This window comes from Mus caroli, unplaced genomic scaffold, assembly GCF_978045245.1.
Source record: "Mus caroli unplaced genomic scaffold, Mus_caroli_1 scaffold_11, whole genome shotgun sequence".
In the NCBI taxonomy this organism is placed as follows: domain Eukaryota; kingdom Metazoa; phylum Chordata; class Mammalia; order Rodentia; family Muridae; genus Mus; species Mus caroli.
Genome location: NW_028227266.1, coordinates 95,841,547 through 95,867,792, shown reverse-complemented (window position 1 = coordinate 95,867,792; position 26,246 = coordinate 95,841,547).

Sequence of the window (26,246 nt, the reverse complement as noted above, 5' to 3'; positions counted from 1 at the left end):
TCCCAATGTCCATCCCAATGTCCATCCCAATGTCTGTCCCAATGTCTGTCCCAATGTCCATCCCAATGTCCATCCCAATGTCTGTCCCAATGCCCCACCTTGGTCCTAGTTTTCCTGGCTTTAGAACTGGCCTGAGAGAGGTACCGTTCTCTCTCAACGTCTCTAGGGCGTGCCAGCCAGCACCTGCTGTGTGGTTTGGAGCTGCCATCTGGTCTTCTAGTAGATTTCTTCCTACCCTCAGGATCAGGCACCAGGAGCCTGCAGAACCTGGGGACAGCATTGTGCATTGATCGCAGAAGTCTGATAAATTACAGTCTTCTGTAGTAAAGGCCAATTAAATGTAGTTTGAATAAAAATGTTTACCATTAGGCATTTACCCAGTGGTATCATTCTATTAGGCTGGTGTGGTAGCTCATGCCTGTAACCCCAGCACGTATAAAAGATTGCCACAGGTTTGAGGGCAGCCAGGGGGTGCATACTGAGCTTCAGGCTGGCCTTCGCTGCAGTGTGAGACCCTGAGTCACAAAACAAACCAATAAGCAAGACCCCACACTATTAGCACTGTTGAATAGATCCAGATATGCGTGGCATACTCACCAGTCTATGAATGAATGCTCTAATTCAGCTAGGATGAGATTGTAGTGTGGGAAGTAGCAGCCAAGTATTCCCAGATCCCCAGCTCTCAGAAAAGGACTCTACAAAGCATCAACACTGTATCTTTAAAAGCAACTTAATTCTTATCTAGTTGCAATGGAGACAAGTACCTGTTTCCTCTCCCTTTTTCCCTGGATGGGATGTCACACAGACTTGAGCAGCATTAGCAGAATACTGTGCCATGTCACTCAGGAAACCATGGATTTAAAGTAATATTGTGTTTATTGGTGCAATTTCCTCTTCGTTCCCTGGGGGTTTCAGTTGAAGGCAGGTGGGACAGAAGAGAAGAGCCCAGGCCTTCAGTAGCCATCCCAGCCCCTCCCTTATCCATCACTCCCTGAGACTGTTCACAGCCCAGGGAAGCGGAGAATGCAGTCGTTATTTTCTTGTTTATCCCTTTTGTTATGATCAGCAAGTATCTGCTGATTAGAGCTGGCCATGTAGAGCTGGCCAGCATTTGGAACTTCGTTCCAGAACTCTGAGGAGCATATGGTGAAATACCACTGAACTGTACTCTCACTATACCCAGGAGAGAGCCAGCTCTAGCCAGTGTGCCATTTTGAGGAAGAGTCTGGATTTACAGTGTGCTGGAGTTCTATACTTAGGAAATGGGACAGATACCAAGGACAGGAAGTCTGGCCCATGGCACCCAGCACATTACTATACTCAACAAGGCATTGCACTCTGTGTCCCCATGTGAAACGTGGAAGGGGACAAAGTCATTCAAACAACCAGTAACCCACTGATGGCTTGGATCGCATGATTTCCCAGTTCCGACATGTCTTCTTCAAACCCAGTGTCTGTCACCTCCTCTGGAAACTCGAGGAGGTTATTTTCTGTTTCCCCGACTATAAAACTAGATGATGGGAACCACAGGACTGCTCAGAGCATAAAACTTGATAAGCACTATGCAAAGGCTTGATGCACAGAGGGGGAGCCAAACTACAGCATCCTTCATGGCCCCGAGTGGAGGAGAGCCTGTGATGTAGCTTCCTTCAAACTCAAACAATCTTCCTGTGCTCTCAGCCATTCTTGTTTTGAGAAACAAAATACAACCAGCTTTGGAAAGGGAATAATGGGTAAAGAAAGCATTTTTCTTGATTGGAAAATGAAATGTGTACACACACACACATACACACACACACAATGAGAAACCATTTAAGTCAGTTAATTGCATATTTGGCATCTATGGACAAGGGGAGAAAAACACATAATAATATATAATACACATAATGTATAATAAGTTCATCTGTCAAAAGTTCTGCATGGCCCAGGCCATGTTGAAAGATAAGGATGAGCTGGGCACACCTTGGATTCCCCAGCACTCGGGAGGCAAGGACAGGTGGATCTGCAAAGTGAGTTCAGGGTCTTCAAAGTGAGTTCCAGGAAAGCCAGGGCTACACAGAGAAACCCTTTCTTGAAAAGAAAGGAAGAAATAAAGGGGAGGGAAAGGAGGTGGGTCAGTCAGAGCTCTGACAGGAACAGCACAGTTGCTGGGCATACTGCTTCTGCTTGAGCTTGCGCTCCTGGGGCCCTGAAGTAAGAGCTGCCCATGTGACTACACAAGGTGCCTGCACTCCAAACCATGTCTCAGAATGAGCAGTTGCTGGCGTACATATGCCAAAGGATGTCATGATCAGCAAGTGCCAGGCATTTTCCCTCAGCAAAGCCTCATTAGACTGTGATTTGACATTATCTAATTGATGAATCTTATGAGAAAAATGTGTTAGCACTGGCTAGCTGTGGCTAGCACTGCCTGTGTCTCAGGATAAAACAGACATCGTGTTAATGATTATGGTATTTATTCTGTGCTAAACCGTTTAGAGGTCTGGGGTTTAAATTGTTCAGCAGCCCAAAACGCAACTGTTCAAGCACCAGCAAGTTCCCAGTGTCTCCTTCCTCCTCTGACAAATGGGAATGCAGAGATGACAGATTCCCAAAGCCACTGCTGGGATCCAGGTCACAAGGCATTGAGGAGGTGGAGACACACCTCTTGTTGTGAGCTTGTTCTGCAGGCTTCAGAGATGTGTGATTTCAGAGAGTTGCCATCCATCAGGGATGTCTATCAAGGACAGGGCAGTGCTGACCTGCCTCGTACCCAGCAGGAGTTCTTAGCATCCCCCCAGAATCCACCTCGATGGACACCTCTCTGTTCTCTATATAAATGGAAGAGATTTCTGTGAGTAGCCCCATAGCATAAATCACTGCAGTTGGTCTTATTAGACTGAAGTGTTCTGAGGCACATTTATCATTTCAGAAAGTCACAAAACTTAGAGCAATACTAGCTCTGTATCTGAATGGAAAATAACTCATTCCTGAAATGGAGGAACCCTATATGGGGTGAGTTTGCCTAAGTCTTAGCATCTGACTGCTACCCTCCGGCAGCTAGCCCAGTTGTACCCAAACATTCACATACTGAAGTACATATTACTGTTAATTCTGATAGTCTCCGGAGCAAAACCAACTCCACCATTTTGGGCCAAATTTGAAGCAAGTCTTATTAAATATTAAATACTGACCAAGAGATGGACTTTGATCAGGACCATTCTCTGGCATTTCCCAGCTGAATGGCCTGAGACAGTGTGCTACAAGGGTTTATAAAGACAAGCCTACAGGACACCCTACTTTCCCATGAGGCCTTGCTATTTTCCAATGACTACAACTCCCAGCATTCCAGGAAGTTACCTGGTCCTTGGGCAGATGGGGCTTACAGTTAATTTTGGGCGTTACATTACCACAAATGACTCTTCTCTAATTCTCCCATATGGTACAATTATAGTATTACAGATGCACCTTGACTTAAAAATATCATGCCCTATGATTTTGTTGTTAGTTTTGAGACAAGGTCTTACGGTGTAATACAGTTTGGTCTAGAACTTAGTGTGTAGTTTAATTGACCTCCGATTCACTATGTAACCCACGGCGTCTTCAAACTCTTGGCTCAGTCTCCTTGGTGCTAGGATGTGTACCACCACTCCTGGTAAGACGGGATTTTTTTGACAATGGTATAAAAGCCACACCTTTTCAATAGAAACAGTGCTGCAGATTTTGCATTCTGGGTTCTTTCCATGGCTAGGCAGTGAGAGCTGTGATAGTGTGCTGTGGCAGAGCTGTAAGAGGCAGGGAGCCAAGCCCGCAGCCAGCCACGCATCATGAGAGTAAACTGCTCTGCCACTCATGTGCTGGGGGTGGGATGGGGGGCGTTGATGTCCTCAACACTGGGTGTGTTAAGTGCATTCCACTTATGGAATATTGGTGGGTTTATCAGAATATAACCCCATTTTAAGTCGAGGGGCATCTGCATGTGGATTTGAGTATACTGTGCATAATTTTATTCCAAAATGATTAAAGAGAACCCTACAAAATATTTTTCATGAAAAGCGAGGTTTTATCAGGAAGGGTAAAAATCTGGGAGGGTCTAGATTCTCTACTGCTCCTGGTGGTTTGTTTTGTTTTTTTTTGTTTTTTTTTGTTTGTTTGTTTGTTTGTTTTCCTTTTCTGCCTCCACTCCCACTCCAGACAGCCTTCCCAGGCTGGGCTCAAAGTCTCTACGTAGCCCAGGATGACCTTGAACTTCTGAACTTCCTCCATCCACCTCCGAAGCTCTTGGATTACAGCTTGCATCACTATGCCTGCTTTGCAGTGGCGTTGGGGTCAAACTAGAGCTTCGTGCAAGCTAGGAAGCAATCTGGCTGCCTAGAAGTGTCTCCAGCCCGGCTTCTGATGCTTATCTCCCTCCAGCGAAGTACCCTAATAAGTGGTTTAAACAAGCCGGAGTTCTGTTTCTCTTTCTCATAAGTGAAATCCAAGGAAAAGTGATTGCAGCTGGCACGGCAGTTCCGGCAGTCACTGGGGACCCAGGCTCCTTCTATGCCTCTGTTCCCTTATCTTTAATGTCAAGCTTTCATTTTCAAGGCTGGGTCCAAGATGACACTGGCCCGCAGGTCGTCGCCATCACAGGCTGTGCAGGAAGCTAGGAATGGCAGGAGGGCAACGGGGTACCTTGCAGCTGTCTGTCCCTGGCTAAGGAGCTTACCCAGAAGCCCCAGCCAGCAGCTGCTGTTCATCCATTTGCCCCGCCTCCTGTTAAAAGAGGCTGGGAAAAGCCATCTTGCAGCTGAAGTGCATTGTTCTATGGGATGAAATCAGGAGTGATTAAAAGAGGAAGGAAGGACATTGGCATGGCATTTAGTGATCTCAATGACCTGCTCAGAGTGTCGATAATGGAGAAATGCCTTCCTCCCAGGACGGAGAGCTGATGACCTTTCAAAGAACAAAGCCTGTGCCATTCAAGAGACATCCCATCTAATTGTGGCCCCTCCACCCACTGTGTGCTGACCCGAGCCAAGTGACAGCCTCTGAGCTATCCTTTTCTTATCTGTACACGAAAGACAGAAATAGAACCTACTCTCTGGAGTCACCATGAACTTTAAAGAAGAGCCCTGCCAAAGCCCTGACTAGATTCACCTCCTCCTGCCCCATTACACACTTAACAATAAGCAGTGCTGGGCCCTCCCGTCAGGAAGCCCGGCGCACTGTTCCACACACAGTTCAGTGAGCAGAGGAAGCTAGTCTCAAGGAAAACACCCGCCTCACACCTGTCAGCTCTTGGCCCCCAACTCTGCGGGAAGGATGCGGAGACAGCTGGGTTTGGTTTTTCTGGGCTCTTTCTGCGATCCTTTCCGGCAGGGGCAGCCAGCGGCCAAACTCTTGAGCATAGTCTAGTCCCTTGCAGCATCTGCCTCCTGTAGATGAGTAAAGCTCTAAGGGAGGAATCTGTGAGCTTCTCATGCCCTTCCCGTCCGCACCACGTGCTTTTTAAGGGACATCTCTCCCTCAAGCACCATTTACATCCAGAGAAACCAGGGTTCCTGGGAAACATGGCTGTCGGGATCCCGGGCCAGGGCAGGACTGTCTATATACAAGATGAGTTTGAGATAGCTCACATCCAGAGAGCACAGAAAACCAGAGCTGATAAACGGGACATACTGGAAGCCCAGCTAGAAGGCCAACACTTCTGATGGCCAAAGACAAAGTGGCTTCTGCATCAAAAACAATAATGACCAGAATATATGGGAACATATGGTTTTCAGACACTTTGTTTTTAGCTTGCCTTGTGTGTAGTGTATGTATATCACTGTGTATACGGGGGTATACATGTAGCCAGAGGCCAGTGTCAGGTGTCTTCCTCCATTGCTTTCCACCTTATTATTTCTCTTTTTGTATTTATTATTTGTCTCTTACTTATTCACTTTACATTCCTCTCACAGCCCACCTCTCAGTTACTCCCTCTCACAAGCCTCCCCACCCCACCCCACCGCCTTCCCGTCCTTCTCCAAGCTGGGTATCACCTTACCCTGGCACATCAAGTCTCTATGAGACTAGGCACATCCTTTCCCACTGAGGCCAGACAAGGCAGCCCAGCTAGAAGAACATATCCCACGTACAGGCAGCAGCTTTTAGGGTATTCCCCACTCCAGTTGTTCAGGACCCACATGAAGACCAAGCTGTACATCTGCTACATATGTGCAGAGACTTAGGTCCAGCCATGTATGTTCTCTAGTTAGAGGTCCAGCCTCTGAGAGCCCCAAGACTGGGAAAGGATCTTCACCAGCCCTGCATCTGGCAGAGGACTAATACCCAAAATTTATAAAGAACTCCACCTTATTTTTTGAGGTAGGGTCTTTCACTAAACTCCCGGGGTTCACTGATTCGGCAGGATTGTCTGGCCAAAAGCCCAGGGGCCCCTGTCTGCCTCCCTCGCACAGAGATTACAGGTGCACAGAGATTACAGGTGCACAGAGATTACAGGTGCACAGAGATTACAGGTGCACAGAGATTACAGGTGCACAGAGATTACAGGTGCACAGAGATTACAGGTGCACAGAGATTACAGGTGCACAGAGATTACAGGTGCACAGAGATTACAGGTGCACAGAGATTACAGGTGCACAGAGATTACAGGTGCACAAGGATGAATCTGATTCTTTATGTGGGTGCTGAAGACTTGAACTTAGGTCCTCACGGTTGTTCAGGAAGCATTTTACTTACTGAGCTGTCTCCTCTGGCCTCCAGTGTTAACACACTGTAAAATGACAGTGAACACTTACTCTGGTTTTCTCATTTACTGTTGAAAAGGTAAACGAAAGAATCAAGTAGAAATATGTATTCTGACTTCACTGGGTAGACTATATCCCAAAGTAATCAAATAATTGATGGTTATTTTACCTTTATAGGATAATCATAGCTAATAAATGGTTGAATCAGAACTCCCTGGATCCCCACGTTTTGCAAGTCCCAAGGCCACCATGGATCTGAGCCACAGCCATTCATGATCTGAAGCAAGCTGAGGTCATGCAGTGATGGATAAATACAGATGATTGAAACCTTGAGCTTTAACAAGCCTTAACACTACCCTGGCGTCATGTGCTTCTAGGTGAGAGGTCACAGAAACTACCCAGCCACCTGGCAAACAGTACTTTAACCTGATGGAAACCAAGCCTTCCTGTCATCCCTCCACTTTTAGGTGTAAAAGAGCATATTAGGAAACGGTGTGGGGACACAGTCCTTCAGGTCCTGGGGGCTGGGGCATCTGCAGGTGAAATGGATTGGTTTCTTCAGTCTATAGATGGGGTGGGGCGAGATGTAGAACTGGGTGTGGATGCAGATTCAGATGATGTGGGAGGCACCAAAGACAGCTAAGAGCATGAGACCAAGGATTCTCATTTAGAAAAGCCAACAGCAGAAAGACACTTAAGAAGACAAAGCGGGAATTATGAACCTGGAAAAGACAGGTTTTAATAGCCATCACTGGGAGTACAATTGTGACATTTTCTAATGTTCTTAACTTTTAAATATTGAGTTAGCTAAGTTCTATTTTATTGAGACCCTCACATGAGTGGCACATCTGTACCACCATCCCCCACCCTGAAATCCTTTGTGTACCCTTTCCCTTCAAACTCCAAATTCCTGTTATCTTCTTTATTATGATGATATACAACCTACTGCATACATTTAGTGTTGCTCATATTCATGTGTCCAGGGCTGGCAGCTCGGGATTGGACAACACCTGCATGTGAGACACTCCTAGAGGGAACGGCTTCTGGCTCTACCAGCAGGCACCGGCCAACCCTCAGCCCTTTACCTAGAGGTGGGACCATGGAGAAGTTCCCCTGTTCACACTGGCAGGTCACCTGATGTTATTAAGCCAATCTCGATGTTTTTTTGTTTATTTTTTCTTAAGTTTTTGTTGGAAGTGCAGTGATATGATATATCTAGGTTCACTTTAAAATGCTCCAGCAGAAACAGCCCGTGAGAGGAGGCTGGAGGAAAAATGGAAGAGCATCCGGAAGTTAGGGGCACACCCTCCTGCCAGGGCTGTGGGAAGCTGCCTGTGTGTATGCCCTGTGCTCAGCCCCTCCAAGGCCTTCCTGGGCCTGACGGTCAAGGGTCATGGCCTGTCTGAGGAATACATTAGCCCTCCCACCTGACTAGAGGTTACAAAGCATAGAAGGAGGCTCAGGAAAATAATGGAAAAATGCTAGAAAAAGAGAGCTGATGAGTTAACCCCAAACTGGATTGCTGTAAAGCTCCACACCCAACTGACACATTGATCTCTCGGCCCCTGGTCTCTGAGGTTATTCATCAGGAAGCCCGACCTCTGGAAGTCCACTACCTCTCTGTCTTTTTTTTTTTTTTTTTCCCCGGTTCCAGCCAGGAGGGTCTTCCCTCTCCCAATATGATCAGTCCCAGAATCCCCTTTTCCTTGGCTGACTTGCATCAAACCGTACCTCTATGATCCAGGAATTGAAAGCTGTGAGGGGGCAGCTTGGTCAGTCCTCCATCCCTAGAGCTACACAGCTTCCCTTAAACCACAGCAGCTGAGTGGGGCAGGCAACAGCTCACTGTTGCTACCAAAGGGGAGGGACTTGATCCCTCTATCCCTTCACCATGACCTGTCCTCCACTTCCTCATCTGTAAATGAAGATGCCTACCTGAGGTCTCAGTGCGTTCTATCAAGTTCCTGTCACTCAAACCTGGGGTGAAGGAAGCTGATCCTGCATTCTCTCTGGTGAATTGCATCCCTTCCTTTTGTGTGGACACGGACCTCAGACTTCAGAGTCCCCTAGAGCCTGCATATGTGTGCGTTGTAATAGTATGGTACATCACCATCTTCTCCCCATCCTGGCCTCAGGTAGCCTTAGAACTGCCAATAATAATTGTAACAATAAAACTAGGAGGCTGATGTATTCTGCTACATGGAAACTGGGTAGGTCACCAAAAGGTGTTTATCGAATTCATCCAGTGGGCCTGGCAGTCCAAGTGTGCTCAGTCAAAACTCTTTAAAAAAAAAATTTTTTTTAAGCATGTAAAAAATACTTCAGTGCTGGAGAGATGGCTCAGCGGTTAAGAGCACTGACTGCTCTTTCAAAGGTCCTGAGTTCAATTCCCAGCAACCACAAGGTGACTCACAATCATCTGTAATCAGATATGATGCCCTCTTCTGGTGTGTCTGAAGCCAGTGACAGTGTACTCACATAACATAAGAGAAACAGAGCTTTACATTTTTTTCTATTACAATGGGACTGAGTTGAGTCAAGTAGTCTGGCATCTGGCTTCAGTTGTCTCCACTTTTGATATCACAGGGTACTTTTTGCATTATGCCTTTCTTTGAATCTACAGTGTCTACAAGAAGCCGTAAGTTTACCATTCGCCATCTAGAAATAATCTGGTGAATTAGATGGAGCATGGTAGGGTTTGGGAAGCAGACTTCCTGGTTTCAATCCTGAGTGGGTTAAGCATTCCTGTAAGCCAGTTTCTACATCTATGACCAGGTGGGGGTGGGAGAAGATTTGGCTATGGCATTTAAATGAAGAAATTGGATTTTTCCACAAATGGCCATTTCCCCTCCCTTTAGTATTCCATTGCTTCCAGGATACCATGTGCCTCCGAGGGCAGCAAGGCAGGGCTCCCTGTGGGAATTGAGCTATGTGACTCGCCCCCTTTGTACGTTTTGTTCACCATCTGTCCAGCGAGCCAAGGCCAGCTGCCACATGAGTTTAGCCTGCTCCACCTCTGCCAGCCTGGGGGCTGTGCAGGGAGGGCCTCCTTCAAAAACAATGTCCAGGATGCTCGGGCTTTGTATGTGCCTGTGGCCTTTCTCATTCAGAGCCAAGCCCAGATGGGCTCACATGGAAAAGGATGTAGGAGACAGAAGGACAGGGGTTGCCGCAGTGGCCTGGGCTTGCCCTCCCTTGCTGTTGAGCTCTGGTTGGCAATAGTTGCTCACAGGGTGGTTCTGACCATGTATGGGGACTGACCTGACAGAGTCGTGTGTGTGTGTGTGTGTGTGTGTGTATCCATGCTTCACATACATCTCATTCTGTCTCTTTCCAGCTTGTCTGTGTGTTCCCTGCTGGGCATCAATTATACATTATGATTAGGGGTATTCATTAAGGAAGTTCCTTGACTCTTACAGTAACAGGATTAGGCTTTCTATAGAGGGAGAACCTGTGGAATGGTGTGTGGTTATGTGCAGGGACAAGGAGGATGAGGGGAGGAAAAGAAATGGAAACAAATGAGGGAAAAGGCTGGTTTGAAATACTGCAAGCGGTGGTTTTCCATGTGTATTTATACGCATATATGACTTTGAACACTCAGGCTTTACTGTTTCAAGGCCAAATGAGTGATGAAAGACACAAAAATCATTAAGCAAATTTGCCTTCACCAAGAAAGAAATCAAATGAGCTCTTTGTAGAAGATTGCTGCAGACTTCATACATCTGATTGCCATTGACAGCCCTGTGAGGCAGACAACTTCATTCACAGCAAAACACAGGAAACAGGAACTCAGAGAAGGCCTGAGAATTGTCCACAGTCACACAGGTGGCAGGTGGCCGAGGATGACGCAGGCCCAGCTTTGTCTGGTTCCAGAGCCTCTGTTCCCCTCAGCAGGTACCAGACTCCTGACAGACGTGAAGCTGATGCTGGCATTGCTTGCTTGTGGATGGGCTGTGTGACCTAGTGTGGCAGGCATGGGCTTCAGTCTTCTTCCCTGGAAAGTGGGCCTTCCACTCATTCTTACAGTCAAGGTGATCTGAAGCCATAAGTGAGAGGTTTAGATATGGACAGTCACTGGTATCCCAATGTAAATGCTGGGGTGGCTGAGGGATCTCCTGGGTGGAGAAGGAAGGTGTGGGACAGCTCTGGCCGTGATGGCCTCAAGAAAAGAAAAACAGAACACAGTGAAGAGAGGAGGAAATTTAGGGTGAAGAGGTGAGAGAGGAATGTCTGGAACCCTGGAGACAGAGGTACACACACACACACACACACACACCCACAGACATGCACACAAACATATACACACACACATATACTTACACAAACATATACATGCACATACATATACACACAAACACACACATATACTTACACAAACATATACATGCACATACATATACACACAAACACACAGACACACATATACATATACATACACACAAACATATACATATATATATACACAAATATACATGCATACACATATATATGCACATACATATACACACAAACACATAGACACACACATATACATACACACAAACATATACATATGTATATATACACAAATAAAATAGACACATACACACATATACATGCATATACATATACACACAAACACATATACGTACACACACATATATACACACAAACATATATATATATACAAATATAATACACACATACACACAAACATATACATGCACATACATATACACACATATACATACATACACACAGACACAAACATATGCACATACACACAAATACATACACACATATGCACATATACACACATACATATACACAAACATACATACATACACACATACACATAAATATATACACATACACACAAATACATTCACACAAATATACACACACATGCGCACACACGCAGTCTGACTGTACTTACGAGTATCTCTAGTATAGTACTGAATAGGTATGCCAAGACTGAACTCTGCTCTTCCCATTCACTGGAGGGATCCTTCAGTCTCTCATCCGCGTTGTGAGTGGATTTAAAATATCTTAGAAGGTGTCACTTATCAGGTGGGGAATTTTGCTTTTGTTTACTTTTATTCTTGTTTATTTTTTGTGAGAAGTTTTAAAAAAATCATTAAGAGGGAAATAAATTTTATTAAATGTTTTTCCTTGATAATCAAGAGTTCTTTTTTAGTGTGTTGCTATTCTGAATTACATTGCTTGATTTCTGAACCTTGATGTTGACTCAATTTGCATTTCTGGCATAAATCATTTCTTGTTAGTTTTTCCCGAGACAGTGTCTCCCTATGTAGGCCAGGCTAGCTTCTAACTTAGCGATCCTCCTGCCTCTGCCTCCCAGGTGCAGAGATTAAAGGCATGAGCCGCTACGCCCAGCTCTTTGGCATAAATCTTACTTGGTCTTATTGTATTACCATTTTTTAAAATACACTTTAAAATTAAGTTTGCTAATTTAAAAGATTGTATTAATTTTAAATACACGAATGCTTTGCCTGCATGTGTGTGTGTGTGTGTGTGTGTGTGTGTGTGTGCCACGTGAGTGCTTGGTGCCCACAGAGGCTGGAAGAGGGTGTCCGGCCCCGGGAGCTGGAGTTACAGGTGTTTGGGTCCTCTTGTGGGTGCTGGGAACAAAACCCACATCCTCTGCAAGAGCAACAGGTGCGCACAACTGCTGAGCCATCCCTGTAGCCCCTAATTTGCTAATTTTAAAAAGGATATTTGCGTCTGTGTTCACAACAGTCAGTTTTTCTTTTCTTACGGCGTCTCCGGCTTTCCGAGTGAATTGGGAGGCCTGCCTGCCTGCCTTTTCTATTTTCCGGAGGAGTCTATGTAGACCAGGCGTTATTTTCTCCATAAAGGCTTAGTAGAAAACACAAGTGCAGCCATCTGGGACTGGAAAGTTTTTGTGGAAATATTTTTAACTCAGAATTTAAATTTTTTTCCAGACAGTTTCTCGGGATGTCTGCTTCCTACGGATGGAGTTGTGCACATTGGTATCTTTCAAGGCATTTTCCCATTTCTTCTGTATTATCAAATACACAAAGCTCTTCCTAAAGCTGTGCACAGGGTCGTGTGTTAACTTTCACCACTGCGACGATTACCTGAGAAGAACACTTGAGAGGAGGGAAGATTTATTTTGGCTCACAGTTTCAAAGCTTTCAGCCCCAGTTTCTGTCTCCATTATTTTTGGTCTGTGGGGATTGTGGGATCTTTCATCTCGGTAGAAGGCTAGGGTGGAGCAGAGTCTCATAGCAGCCAAACACAGACAGACAGATGGGCATGGGCAGGCGAGCAGTTGGGCAGGCAGGCAGGCCCAGAGCAAGATATGACCCCCAAGGCGGTGCCTCCAAAGCTGTTTCCTCCAGCTAGGCTCCACCTCCTCAAAGTTCCAGCACCTTCCTTAACAGCTCTACAAGTGGGGGCCAAGCTCTCAACATTGGAGTCTGTAGAAGTGTTGTGTAACTGTTTTCCCCAAAGTAAACATTCTCTCCCAGAGGGAGACTCCGGAGGTTCAGCCAGGTAACAAAACTTACAAGCCCCAGAAGCTAACGGAAGTTACAAGCTTCACAAGTTGCACGTTACAATTGCTGCAGAGGGAAGCTGGGTTCAGTTGTTCAGGGAGCACGAAGGATGCATCCTCTGACGGTCATCAGCCATGCTGGGTGGACCTTTCCGCATGCAGCTACCATTGACGTCACATCCTGTAAACAGCCCCTCACTGTTGTCCTGTATGGAAGCCAAGAAGCTCACGGGGTCACTATGCAAGATTGGACTGTTGCATGTTTCTGTCGTGGGTGCCTTATCGGGTTGATAGCCCTCCGTTCTTTCAGGAAAAAAAAAAAAATCACACACATTTCTTGTTCAGAACATAACAGTGAGATAAAAGGTTTTCTGTTATCATCCTGATAATGCTTATAAGTCTCGCTAATTAACATTTATTCTTTTGTTAATGAGAGTGAATTTTTCTTGATTAGTTTGGCCAGAATTTAAACAATCTTATTTTTCTTAAAAAAAAAAAAAAAGCTAGCATTTAATTAATTTACATTTTTTGTTGTTTCCATGTCCACTAATTTGTAGTATTCTATTTCTTATTTTTATTTTTGGCTTGCAGTTGAGTTGCCCTGGTATTTTAACCACTGAGTTATCTCTCCACCCACTATGTTACTTTTCTTATCATTCCATTTTAATTTTTTAAGAGACTGTCTCTTTAATTTGTTATTAAGAGCTTTGTTGCATAATTTCCAAATAGTACATGCCTGAGGCATCCTTCAGTTCGTGATTTCTAGTTTAATTCTCTCTCTCTCTCTCTCTCTCTCTCTCTCTCTCTCTCTCTCTCTCTCTCTCTCTCGATTTGACTTTGTCTCCTGTAGCTTCTTTTAAACAAGATTAGATTAGTCTCCTGACTCAGTGTATGACCTACTTTCACTTTCCATGTCCATTTAGGAAGAGTGTATATTCTGCTCTTCGAAGGTAGAGTTAAATGTCAATAGGTTGACCTGTGTGATTTTGATGTATTTAAATTTACTGTATTCTGTGTATATACTGTATTGTGTATTCTGTCTCGGTGAACATATTCCGTAGACTTGTAAAGGCGTGCGTTGGACCAGTGACATTGCTCTGTGGATAAAGACAGCTGCTGCTAAGCCCATGACCTAAATCCAATCCCCAGAGGGCACACGTGCACGTGTGCATCACAATAAATAAATAAATGTAAAAACATTAAAAAGAAAAAAAAAAAAACATGCATTCTGCAGGCTGTGCTATAGCTATCGCCAGATCAACATTGCTAATAGTGTGGATGAGATCTTGCTGTTTTTTTTTTTTCCTCAGAAGTTAAATTCCAGACTTGATGACATCATTTTTGTCCCAATCATTTTATAAGCTTCCTGGTTCTGACCCAGATCACCAATCCTCCTGGTTCTGCTCCCCCAGGACCATACATCATCAGGAACTCTTTCATAACATGCATTTTGATTTAAAAAAAAAATAAGAGGTGGTGCTGAAATCTTGGGGTGTGTCCTTAAAAATGTTGATACTTTCTCTTCATTTTGCTCCATAATTTTTAAATTCATGACACGAAGCACAGGCATATCGACTACTGAAATGCCTAACTGGTTACTTCCCCCTCTATAATCATTGTCACCCTTTTTATCTCTGCACTGTCTTTCATGTAGACACGCTGGTTTTGTGATACTTGTTTTTTGCCTGTTGTATTTTTAAAGTTTGTTTTTATTTTTATTTATATCTCTATGAAGGGCTTGCTCTTGAAAGCTAGGGAAGGATGTCAGATCTCCTGGATCTAGTGTCATGAGACAGCTGACATGGGTGCTGGGAACCAAACTTGGGCCCTGTGCAAGAACAGCCATTGCTCCTAACTGTCAAGCCGTCTTCTCCAGCCCCTTCCACTACTGCATCCTCCTTTGTCTCATGATTCTTGGTTAAATTATTGTGAGAATAATTCATAGATTTAATTCAAAGAGTGCTCATTGGCCTCTCCTCCATGGTCTCTGTTTCACCCCACAGAGACAACTGCTATTAAGGGTTTTCTGTGTATAATTGTAGAACTATTTCACAAACACTAGCACATAGAAAAAAAAGTGTATAGCTGCTTTTTTAAATAAAACAAAACTGTCCTGTGCAGGAAAAGGGATTGGGATTCCACATACAGTGTTTACTTTCATTTCTCGAATTTGATATATGTGCTGACTTCTACATCACCATGGTTAGAGAGACACCATGTTTCCTATGTGACACATAGCACTCCAATACAGGGATTGCCACGATCACCTTATCCCATTGATAACTAAGGGGTTATCAATGTATCTTTTATGTTTTGTTGTTGCAATCCACAGTGGGATGATGAACTCTCTCATAAAGATGTGTTTGAGCACATGTGTGAGTACACACATAGAATAAATTCATTTCAGTGGAGTTTGCTGGTGAGAAATGCCAACATTCACAACTTTGATGGGCATTGTCCAGTTATCCTCCAAGACATGCTTATGCATGCGTGGCCTTTTCACCAGTGACTCTTCAGGGGCAGTTTGTTATCAGGAGTCTGTGAGCATGCTCAGTCACTGAATAGTATTAGCTTTCCACTCAAACCCAGCATTTGAGATCAATAAATGTTTAATTAAGTGTCCCTACACTTTAATGTTATTAGTCATAGAAAAATTATTATATTAGGAAACAACTTGTGGGTTATATTTTGTTCATTGTGTAAGAATTCACAAGTATATATGACTGCTCAGCAGTAGTCCATCATAAATCAAGTAGACTATTATAAATTAAATAGCTTATAATAAATTAAATAGTCTATCATGAGAATTACTGATAGCCATTTCTAAGAGCGAAACTGGAAAAACTCCTTCAATATTTCAATATCAGCAAAAATTATACTTAATGCGAATGAATATATATTTTATATCATATAGAAACTCATTTCCAAAAGTAAGGAAGCCTGGGTCTCAGAAGGGCCTTAGGATAGCCTTAGGATACCAACCATGTAGGAAATGGTTGGAGTCCTTAGAGCATCATCATGGTATGTAGTCTCGAAAGTTTTAACCTATGCCCATTTTGTAGACTGTTGTGGGAAATATTTTTTTTAAAAAATGAACCCACCAACTCTCTGTGGGTCCAGACCATGCTTCCTCAAGGATCACAGGGCTCCCACTGGGCCATTTCCCCATGCACCCCTGGTTAGCTATCTCAATACTTAATTACCCAATAGAATCATTATATATGAGTACACTGTAAGCTGTCTTCAGACACATCAGAAGAGGGTGTCAGATCTCATTATGGATGGTTGAGTCACCATGTGGTTGCTGGGATTTGAACTCAGGACCTTTGGAAAAGCAGTCAGTGCTCTTAACCGCTGAGCCATCTCTCCAGCCCTGAATCAAGACTCTTAATGCTTAATTAGCCGATCAGATTTGTGTATCAATAATAACACAATTTAAAAGATACCAATACAATTATTTCAGAGCCAAATGATAATGATAAAACTTTAACACAATTATTCCAACCTTTTGATAACACCACATCAATCTCCGTTCTGGTTCTACCTCCTCCTGAGACTTCTTTCTCTGTCTTCTTAACTCCTCACTCCACCTCCTTTCTCCTGTCCAATCACAAGCCTCCCACTGCCCTAATGTGATGGACAGGGAAAATCCTGCAACAGTAGGCAAATGTTTTGCTTGCACTTCCGTGTTGCTGCCCGTGTTTCTCTATTGTGGGTGGTATTTGCTACTAGATGTTGATCATTTTATTGACTGATGAGATATTTTGATGTGATAAAGAGAACAGCCCTCCAGCATGTGAAGTTACAAGTCCAGTTTCTTTGTTTTCAGCCTCATAGAATTTCCCACACTTGCTGAGTTTAAATTAAAATTTCCTTCCTGGCATCCTAGAAGAAGTCAAGAACAAAACAGAAGTTTTTGGATGGTTCTAGCAAGGATGTGATGTAGTCTGATGTAAGCTTTAAATGTGGAGCCCACATCTAAGGAGGCAAGACGTGATTGTGGAGAGCATCACCGTGCCTGGTTCCCTTGGCCATACTTATCTGGATCTGCAATGGAGATGATAACAAAATGTCGCTTCACTAAAACATGCACGTATTAACTGCTGCTCTACAGTAAGAAAGGGCTGGCCTCTGTGTGTGTGTTTGTGTAGGTATAAAGTCTATTAGCGATCTATTTTATTACTTCTAAATTATACATATGTGGAGTGGAGGTTATGTGCACATGAGTGCAGTGGCTGCAGAGGTCAGAGACGTTGGATTCCCTGGAGCAGATGTTACAGGCATTTGTGAGCTACCTGACGTGGGTCTTGGGTACCAAAGTTGGTTCCTCTGTAAGAGCAGTACACTCCCTTAATCATTGAGCCATATCTCCACCCCCTACATATGAAGTCTTAATGAGCCCAGTTGGCTTCGATCCATCATTTCATATATTTCAGTGCTCTGTGTCTTCAGGGGTCCCCTTTGGCATATGCCATGCATGTTGCTAATATTTCGTGACAGCATTGATGCTCAGTGCTTATCTTGCATCTCCCTTGTCTCCATCCTCAGCCACTTCTGAAATCCCTGGTTCCTCAGAGTAGAGAAGAATGGCTTTTAGAAACCAGGGATTTTGCATTAGTGTGTTCTCATTACCACCAGGGCATCAATTGTTTGCAGCTGTTCTGCCAGACAAATCCAGAAATGCTGCTATCCATACTTCTACACCGCACTGTTGGGTTTGGCTGTGTTGTCTATTCACAGTTAGGTCTCTTTTGAACCTCAATGATAGCCACAATAGCCTTGTACTATTCCTTAAGTTGGTGTGGAAAGACCATGAAATGGATAGAAAAAAAGGTTTTAATGAGTGGGTCACGGATCTTCTAGGAACCACCCTTAAAGACTTCTTAGATGTTTTTATTCAGAAAGATTCACAATGGAAACTGGAATTAGGTTCGCTGATCAGTAGAAATGAATATATGAATACAAAGAACTTGATGCCCAGAGATAGCAAACCTGACAGCACTGGGAATCTCTGTAGTAAGCTATTCCTTATAGACTTTGCTTTGGCCAACGAGTACATAGACAACAAGACTAGACCATGTGTATGGTACAGAGAAGACGAATATCTCATGGCCACTGCTGGATATGCCAAAATCAGTGCACAGCCTGGTCCTGGGCAGAGTGGCTGAGACGACATAAAATCACTAGCCTGTGCTTTATTCAAACCAGCCTGTCTTGCTAAGAGCACGGTCAGGATGCAATGAAAGAGACAAACGGAGCAAAGAGTAGTGGAAAGATCCCTGATCCCGTTGAAGTTTTGTATAAAGGATTTCCCACAGAGGTCTCCATGTTTCAAACTATTATTTAGGATGGGCTGTGGTTCAAGGCAGCCTGGTTCTATGTATGTGATGCCGTTATTCCGCAGGCTTTACAGGATCCTGAGCCACTAAGGTGATCACACATTTGGTTAGAAAGAAAGGGAAAAAAAAAAGAAAGTACTGCAGGCAGCCTCTTCCCCCACCCACCCAACAGGGTCAGCAGGTGCAGATGCCCACAGGCAAGCAAAGTAACAAAACCAAGAGGACCACGCGTGCTTCCGAGCATGAATAGAGGAACCGAAGAAGCAGCGCAGAGGATCAGAGTGGCGTTTGTGGCCATCCAGATCTAGATATTTTAGTTCACATGTACACGTGCCTGTGGGTGCCAACAGCATTTAGGCGATGTGTGGAGTTTCTTTTTTTTTTTTTTTGCTTTTCGAGACAGGGTTTCTCTGTGTAGCCCTGGCTGTCCTGGAGCTCACTTTGTAGACCAGGCTGGCCTCGAACTCAGAAATCCGCCTGCCTCTCCCTCCCGAGTGCTGGGATTAAAGGCATGTGCCACCACGCCCGGCTATGGAGTTTCTTTTTAGTCTCAACTGCTCCGGGCAGCTCAGAGTCATAGATGCTAATTGTGAATACTAAGAGGGTGAAATACATCAGGGTTTTTACTGTAGTGTTTTCAAGTAGAAAAGTTCCTCTCCCTCTCCCTCTCCCTCTCCCTCTCCCTCTCCCTCTCCCTCTCCCTCTCCCTCTCCCTCTCCCTCTCCCTCTCCCTCTCCCTCTCCCTCTCCCTCTCCCTCTCCCTCTCCCTCTCCCTCTCTCCCTCCCTCTCCCTCCCTCTCCCTCTCCCTCTCCCTCTCCCTCTCCCTCTCCCTCTCCCTCTCCCTCTCCCTCTCTCTCTCTCCCTCCCTCTCTTCCACACACACACACACACACACACATATGTGAAGAAGCACACAGCATAGCTCTCCATTAAAAACAGTTCATAATGACTTGAGTTCTCATTTCAGAAGAGCGGAATGATCAGTCTTCAGCCACAGTGTTTGGTTGTGAGCACGATGTGCCTTCTTACCGTTTCTTTTCCTCCCTGGAGTTTGCAATTTGTTCGTGTAAAACATTCTTTAAATATTTGAGTTCTTGTCTGTAAGCCAGCAAGGTATGGAGGCTGCCAGTGGTCCCAGTATTCAAGAATATGACAGGCTCTGCTACTTCCCTGCAAGCAGATGTCCAAGATAGAGGCCCAAGAAAAGCAGAGTGGGAATTGGATATCCTGAGGATTCTGTGTTGACACTCTAGAATGTTCCTGGTATTTTTTAAAAGAGCATATTTGAAGCTGGGTATTGTAGGACACCTCTGTAATGCCAGCATTGGGGAGGCTGGGGTAAAAGGCTCACTACAAGTTTGAGGCTAGCCTGGGTTACATAGTGAGTTCCATGGCTGACTATGGCTATACACTGAAACCCTGTATCAAAAATATATGGGTATTTGGCCCAGAAGGTTATTTAATATCTTATAATTTAACATGTATTATGGATGGGTGGATGGATGGATGGATGGATGGATGGATGGATGGATGGATGGATGTTATTTACATAGATGCTATCACTATAAACATGTTTGAGGGTCCTATTAAAAATAAACATGCCAAGCTTTCTGAATAGCCAAATTCTGTTAGTATATGGGCAGGACATTCTCTCTACTTGGGACTTGAGAGAACTGAGAAGGCATTAAGTCAGGCTGGGATTCATCCATTCATGAAGGATCTTTATGTTGAGTCAGGAGGTTCGTATTTTATTCAATGGGAAGCCAATTAAGGAGGGTTTTTTTGCTTGTTTGGTTTTTGATCATGGCCATGATTAGGAACATTTTGACAGCACACAGCAGACTAGTCTCCTGTTAACGGCTGAGGCAGAAAAGCTGTGGAATTGCTTCTTGTGTTAGAAGAACTCCCAATAACAGAAATATCAACTGCAGCAGCAGCAGTAGGGCTCTGCTTCAGCCTTGCTGGGTGGTTCAGCGTTTCAGTGGAAGGGTCAGCCATGCTGGTCTCAGCACAATCAAACACACTGCAACTCCCAAAGCAGGGCCTCCCCCTAGCTACCAGGAACCCCACCCCATGCTCCAGCTGCATACTTCTGCAGGATGCTCCAGTATTTGCAGTCTCCCTTACTTTCCTTTGTCCTTATAATGCCTGTCACCCTCTCATTATTTCCTCTTACACTGTGGTGAGTGTCTAACTCTCCCTCCCACTGTCTAAAGTCTATAAAGATGAAAGCCATTGATGTCCCCTGGCATTGTCCTTAGTGCCATGAGAAGTTCTGAGCATGTGTGGAGGCAGCACAGCCATGGTTGACTTTGGCCAACACGATGAGGTTGCTAAATTAGCATCTCCACGTCTCCCGGGCTCATCTTCACAGCTGAGAAAGGTCTGTGACTTCAATCATACTGCGGCAAGGAAAAGTCTCACCCTGGAAGGAAACAGAATGAATACGGGGAGTTTTCCTCTCTCCAGTCTATCATGAGAGAAAAATCTTCCTTGGGAGGCCCCAGGAGAAACATTCTTCAACTGCATTGACCAATTTCACTAGTCATTTGTCTGCTCCTACATCCATCACTGGTGAAGGGAGATGTGGTCAGGGATGGCTGACACCATCTCCTGAGATTTAGGATATCACGACTGAACATTGTTCTACTAATATAAGAGATGAGGGAGGCTTTTTGATGGCTAGCCAGGAGTACTTGCCATGCTACACGAGACAGTTTTGGAGAACACTTGAGGAAGGAGGGGCAAAACAGGGAAAAGAGCCTTCCAAGGTGTAGGGACAATATATGGTCCAGGAGAGCCAACTTCAGAAAGGAAACTAGTGGGCTGGAGAGGTGGCTCAGTGGTTAAGAGCACCAACTGCTCTTCCAGAGGTCCTGAGTTCAATTCCCAGCAACCACATGGTGGCTCACAACCATCTGTAATGGGGTCTGGTGCCCTCTTCTGGTGTGTCTGATAGTAGCTACAGTGTATTCATATACATAAAATAAATAAATCTTTAAAAAATTTTTAAAAATGAAACTAGCTAAGTCCTTTCTGAATCTTGTAAACTCACAGGTTCCAGCGTCATAGATAATGTGTTTCATTTATTTATTTATTTTATGTATATGAGTACACTGTAGCTGTCTTCAGACACACCAGAAGAGGGCATCGGATCCCATTATAGATGGTTGTGAGCCACCATGTGGTTGCTGGGAATTGAACTCAGGACCTTTGGAAGAGCAGTCAGTGATCTTAACAGCTGAGCCAACTCTCCAGCCCAGATAATGTGTTTCAAATGTGTATCTTTGAGTTCTTGGAAGCACTAGATGTGTGGGCATAGATGGATTTTTCACTTCTCAGGGTCTCACATAAGCCACTGTGACTCCAGGAAAGACCATATGAACCTGTCTATGCTGTTGCTCAAACGATTAATACAAATTTATCAGTAACGAGTGGTTTTGACCAATACAGCATGTGTTTCTTTAACTGATACACATTCGCAGATCCCTTTAAGAGATGGCATTGTAACTACGTTTTGTTGTTGTTGTTGTTTTACCTTAGACCACCTTGTTTTGAGTTTTCTGCAAGAAAGAATGATAATGTGAAGGGCATAATTCAATGAAATAGACAAAATGTTTGAGTGCCTTACCAGTAATAGTGAGCAAAAAGAGATCACAAAGAGCAATAGATCAGGTAGAGTGATGTGGGTGACTCCTGGTATGCGGGTGGAACACATTCCCTGTTATTAATTCCTTGTGTTCTCAACGCAGGCCTTCCTCACTGATGGCATGACCTAACTTCTCGTCAAGGCAACGCTATCCAGGGTCTATCGGCTGCAGTCAAGCCTTTTAGAGTCAGCTATATCAGAACTGAAATCCAAATTCAGTTCCTTATTCTTCATGATGCACTTAAATGTAAGTAAGACACTCTGCCTCCCAAAGATAAAGCAAGCCTTCAAGGGCACTGTGGATGGTGAAAGCCAAGTCCACAGGCGCCATGACTGTGACTCCCTTCTCCCCGGGTGACTTGATGGATTTCCCAACCAAACCCTGTCTGCCCATGGTTTCTTCACCCCACGGTGACCTCAGTCTAATACCACATCAGCCAGCTGAGGATGACATCAGCAGAGAACAGGAGCCAAGAAGAGCTATACTTTTTTTTTTCCCCAATTTCATGCTCAGCATACTTTTTAGGACTTAAGGAACGTTGAACCACCTGCTTCTCTCGTCGTAAAGAAAAATTAATAAGTGTGTTTTAGATACCCACCCAGTTCGAAGTCTCCTTATTGGGTTCTGTTGAGTGATATTTTTTTAAAAAAAAAGGATAAGAATCTTTGGTTCTTGCTTTCCAAGAACTAAAAATGCCCTCGATCACAATGCCAAACCGACAGAACTGTGTTAAATTCCAGCTCTGCCATTTACTCTCCTGCGGCCTTAAACAACCACTTAGCATCTCTCTCCAAGCCTAGGCAGAAATAGGGCCACTGGTACCCCTGCCATCATGAATTTTAAATTGCTACTCATGTTAGAGACCTGGCACAGAGCAAGCACTTTGGAAAATCTGAGTCTCTTCATCATCAAGCCACACGGCAGTTAAATAATTTAACAGGAGACCTATTACAAGACAGCCTATAATTCGCTGCCAAATGAAACGCCATCCAAAACAAGGTTCTTAGAATTTAGTGTAGGGCAGAGCCATTCACGATGGAGGAAGTGGAGGGATTACGGTGTGACAAAGGATGTGCCTGACACTCTCCTGGGATGGGCTGATTTTCTCAGGTGCAGCACAAGAATGTTAGCCCCAAGCCCTTTCCGTATGCCCACGATACGGAGTAAGGCCTCAGGCACTCAGGTTGAAAATGTCACAGTGCATACTGAATAACATAGCTCTGTCTTCTCGCCATGCTCAGACCACAGACGCTGTCCTCCTCAAGCTGTGTTTCTATCAGGGTGGCCTTTTTAGCCCAACGCACAAGGGTATGTTTGCCCTGATACTCATAACGAAGAGCCACTATCTCCAAGAATGTGGAGGTAAGCTTACTTGTAGAGGCATCTGTCAACGGTGATCATTAGCTGTGGTAGATGATACTACTCGCCCAAGTCTCATCTCTGTTGTATGTACATTCCTTTTCTGCCAAGACTCTCTCTGGGTGGAGTACAGCAGATTCTCACAGATTTGCCTGACGACATGTAACCTACTCTGGGCAGTGACATATGAAAAGATGCAACAAATGCTACACCGGGGCAAAAACAGTAAGTGAGTGTTAAGGGCTTATTTGGCTTCACACCCTGTCTCGTACCATGGGAACAGTGTGTCTTGGACAATGCTTCAATCAGCTTGAATCCTAGAATGAGAAATCTTGGCACTCGGGGCAAACGATGTCGAGGTTTGCAGAGTTCGGCAGGCCACTTGGCTGGCAGATGCAGCAACTAGGACTGTTTGTTATGTAAGCCCTGTGTGGAAAGCCTTTTGGGGTACCGCTTAGCAGGAGTCTGACATTGGCCAAGGACAAGGAAATGGGCTTCAGGAAGGAATCTGACATTGGAAGTAAACTCAAGCAGGAATCTGACATTAGGGCATAATAAGGAAGTAAGTTTTGGCCAGAATCTAACTTTAGGCTCTAATAGAGAAGTAAGGTAAGGCAGGAATTTTAGTCTTAGGGTGGAACAGAAGAACTAGGCTTCAGGCAAGATTTTGGGCTTGGAAGAGGAAGTGGGCTCAAGTATTTCGGTCATTATGACAAGCCCTCTTAAACAACTGTCATGGAAGTAATCGCTTGCTGCTTTGTTAGTTCCTTATTGTACTGCTTGCCCAAAAATATTTACATGTAATTAAAATGGTATAAAAAGTGGATTGGAGGGTGGGTAGGGGAGCAGGGGGGAGTATAGGGAACTTTCAGGATAGCATTTGAAATGTAAATAACGAAAATATCTAATAAAAAAAAGACAAAAAAAGTGGATTGGAAAATAAAAATTTGCCTTCAGTCTCAGAATTGACTGGGGTCACACTACAATGTTGTCTAATTGTCTTTTTTCTTTTTAATCCTCACTCCTGCTCGGGAGAACCTGTTGACTGAGCAGGCTTGGTCAGCCCTGAGATGTGGAGGTTGTCTGTTACCACAGCAAATGTGGTCTAATAAATACATTGTCAACATTCAGCAAATGTTTGCCTGGTGTTGGGACTGTCCCAAGCTTTCCACGGATGTTCTGTTATTTGCTCTCTTTTCATTAGTCACGGGATCTGTGTTTTAGCTAGTCTTCTCCATGGTAATCAACTGAAAGTTACTCAGGCTATGTGGTGCAAAAGGAAGTCCAAAACAAAGGCTTTTGCCTCCAACCAAAATGGAATAGTAGAATCTGGATGTGTCCCCACTATGGGGGAAAAAAATTGGAAAGCCAGTAAAATACATGAAGCCATGGTCCTTGAACTATTAGACAGTTCGCTGTGAGACAGATCTCTGAGATGCAAGACAACCATGGTGACTCCTACGCTGACACAAGCTGCCGTGCAGAGAGCATCTTCCAGTCATGGAGGAAGCCAGATGAAGCTCAGCTATGTTCTTGACTTGAGAAGACAGAACAGAGAGCAAGAACCGCCAAAGCGGTTTTATTTGCAAAGGAGAATGCCGGGAAGGAAAAAGCCATTCAGATGCTCCTGGGGATTTACACGGGACTTTCAGGAGGATTCAGCCCAGTATAGACCAGCAGTACCAAAGGCCTGGAGAGTAACGACCAAAAACCTCAGAAGATCATTCTGGAATTCAAATAGGACTAAATACAGAAAATTTCTTACCATTGAGATGGGTCTCAAGTGAAAGGAATTATCAAGAAATCTTTTCAGCTGGGCGCGGTGGCGCACGCCTTTAATCCCAGCACTCAGGAGGCAGAGGCAGGTGGATTTCTGAGTTTGAGGCCAGCCAGGTTTACAAAGTGAGTTCCAGGACAGCCAGGGCTATACAGAGAAACCCTGTCTCAGGAAAAAAAAAAAAAAAAAAAAGAAAGAAAGAAAGAAAGAAATCTTTTCAGTGGAAAAAAGATTACTAAGTATGCAAAGAAGTGAGTATACACAGCCCCAAATGGAGAGAAAATAAAATCACTTGAGCTGATTCCCAAATGACATGGAGAGGAGAATTAGCAGACAATGAAACAAAACAAAGCAAAACAAAACCTACCGTGACTATATACCAGACATTCAAGAAACTATAGGGGAAACTGAATACATGGTAAGGAAAGACATAATGGATGTAATGATGACCTAAGCTGTTTTGAACCAAGACCTTGAAGTGGAAAATACAGTAGGCAGAATTAATGACAGATTAGACTTGCAGAAGGAAGACATGAACTCGAAGACACAAACAGAAACAACAGAAAATGAAATAAACACAGAAAAGGATGAAAAGGGACAGATTAACAACTATGGGCAACTTTGGGCAGCCTATGAGGATAAACAGAGTTCTTTGAAGTTAATAGAGTAGGCAGAGAATTTCAGAAAACAACAACAACACACACACAAACAAAAACAAAAACAGAAAACAATGTCCTCCACAAAAATTCCCGTGAAAGCCAGGCATGGTGGCATACACTTTTATTCCCGCAGAGAGAGGCAGAGGCAGAGGCAGGGCAGAGGGGCAGAGGAACAGAGGGGCAGAGGGGCAGAGGGGCAGAGGGGCAGAGGCAGAGAGGCAGAGGGGC